The sequence below is a fragment of the Sinocyclocheilus rhinocerous genome, unplaced genomic scaffold, assembly GCF_001515625.1.
Source record: "Sinocyclocheilus rhinocerous isolate Xijiao unplaced genomic scaffold, SAMN03320098_v1.1 scaffold942, whole genome shotgun sequence".
NCBI lineage: Eukaryota > Metazoa > Chordata > Actinopteri > Cypriniformes > Cyprinidae > Sinocyclocheilus > Sinocyclocheilus rhinocerous.
The window spans coordinates 1,227,316-1,229,218 of record NW_015627890.1 but is presented as its reverse complement, the minus strand read 5'-3'; positions in this window follow the sequence as shown (position 1 = coordinate 1,229,218).

Genomic DNA, 1,903 nt, shown 5'->3' with positions numbered 1-1,903 from the left:
GAGTTGCATATGTACAGTCATGGTCAAAAGTTTGCAAACACCTTGTTTTGTTAATAATAAATAAAAGAAAACATGCATTGTCAATTTCATATGCATATATATTTGATTGTTTTTATAAAACTTAGTATTCTGTGGTTTTTACATGCATAACTAATATATTCAAACAATGGTACAGGATATACGAAAATATTTACTTAAGATGGTTTACACTAGCTCACCAACTAAAATCTTTGCTAATACAGTGAATGTGCTTTTTTTGTCACACATTCCCCATTTTGGACTTTTATTTTGAAGTTTTAGAATAAATGACACTCATGTGACTAAATCAGAAACCATGGAAACAAAGGAGAACACAAGTAACCAAGGAATCACGAACCAAACACAGGAAATGGTAACACTGAAATAATCAAAGAAACTACAAAGACTACAAGATAAGAACAGGAAACTAAACTAAAACTTCAACATAAAAGTCCAAAATGAGAACGTACATGACTGATGTACAGCAGCCCTAAACCTTAAATGTGTGATTGTTGTAATATTTGATTGCATCAACTATGAACATGTTTCACTAATGACAAACAGTTTTCAAAATTACTTTTTGTCAATGATTGGCTTGAAAAGCGTGCTGAAGTTTGGTTTGATATTTTGTCATCTAATGCAATGGCATTCAGATATTTTTTTTTAATACTTTTTGGGACCACAATGTTTCACATTTTTGGTTTGCATTTTTATTTCTTTAAAGATAAAAAACAGACGGCTAATTGTTCCACAATTTTAAAAAATGCTCATGTAAATGGCACAGAAACAGTAGCAATATCGCTTAGAAATTAGCATTTTCAGGTGTTCATGCTATTCGGCCCGAATCAGTTTTCTAAAGTGTTTTTGAAAAATCACATACCCTGCCTTTAAGCTTTTCTCTGAAAAACAAAGCAAACTGAAGCAATAAAATATATTCATTTATATCACTAGCAGATGCAAGGCACAAATCTAAGGATAGACTGCTGAGAAATTCATGCTATAAGCTAAACTAAAAAAGGTTTATTGTTCCATCTGAAAGTATTATCATCTCAAATAACATTTGTAGTGCCTCGGACTAGCTGTCTGCTTCTTTGCTACGTAACACTAATGAAATACATTTAGTTTTAGCACTGAACCATGTGCATTTCAGATCGCTCGCTTCATCAAACCAGTAGGATCTTATCTCATTGCGCTGTTGTATTTCAATGTTAACTGGATCTCGGTTCTTTTCAAACGTTGTGGGCATTATTAATGATAAAAGTCTACGTTCATCAGTCTGGCTGACGTTCACACTGCAGCTGAATGTGAATCAAATTTGAAAAACAATATTGATTCTGACATTTCAATTTTGATATAAATGGAAATATGTTACGTATCAGATTTGTATGTGTCATTTCAGTGTGAACAACAGTCATGTTAGAATTGGAGATTTTTAAATCAAACTGCACTCTTGCTTTTGTATGAATTTTAGAATAATTTATGAACTGCACTTTATTAAGTATTATACACTCTAAAAAATGCTGGGTTAAAAAGGGACAAACCCAGCTATTGGGTTGTTCTGACCCAGCGGTTGGGGTCAAAACAACCCAACCACTGGGTCAAAACAACCCAATAGCTGGTTCAAAACAACCCAACCGCTGGGTCAAAACAACCCAACCGCTGGGTCAAAACAACCCAACCGCTGGGTCAAAACAACCCAACCGCTGGGTCAAAACAACCCAACCGCTGGGTCAAAACAACCCAACCGCTGGGTCAAAACAACCCAACCGCTGGGTCAAAACAACCCAACCGCTGGGTCAAAACAACCCAACCGCTGGGTCAAAACAACCCAACCGCTGGGTCAAAACAACCCAACAGCTGGGTCAAAACAACCCAATAGCTGGGT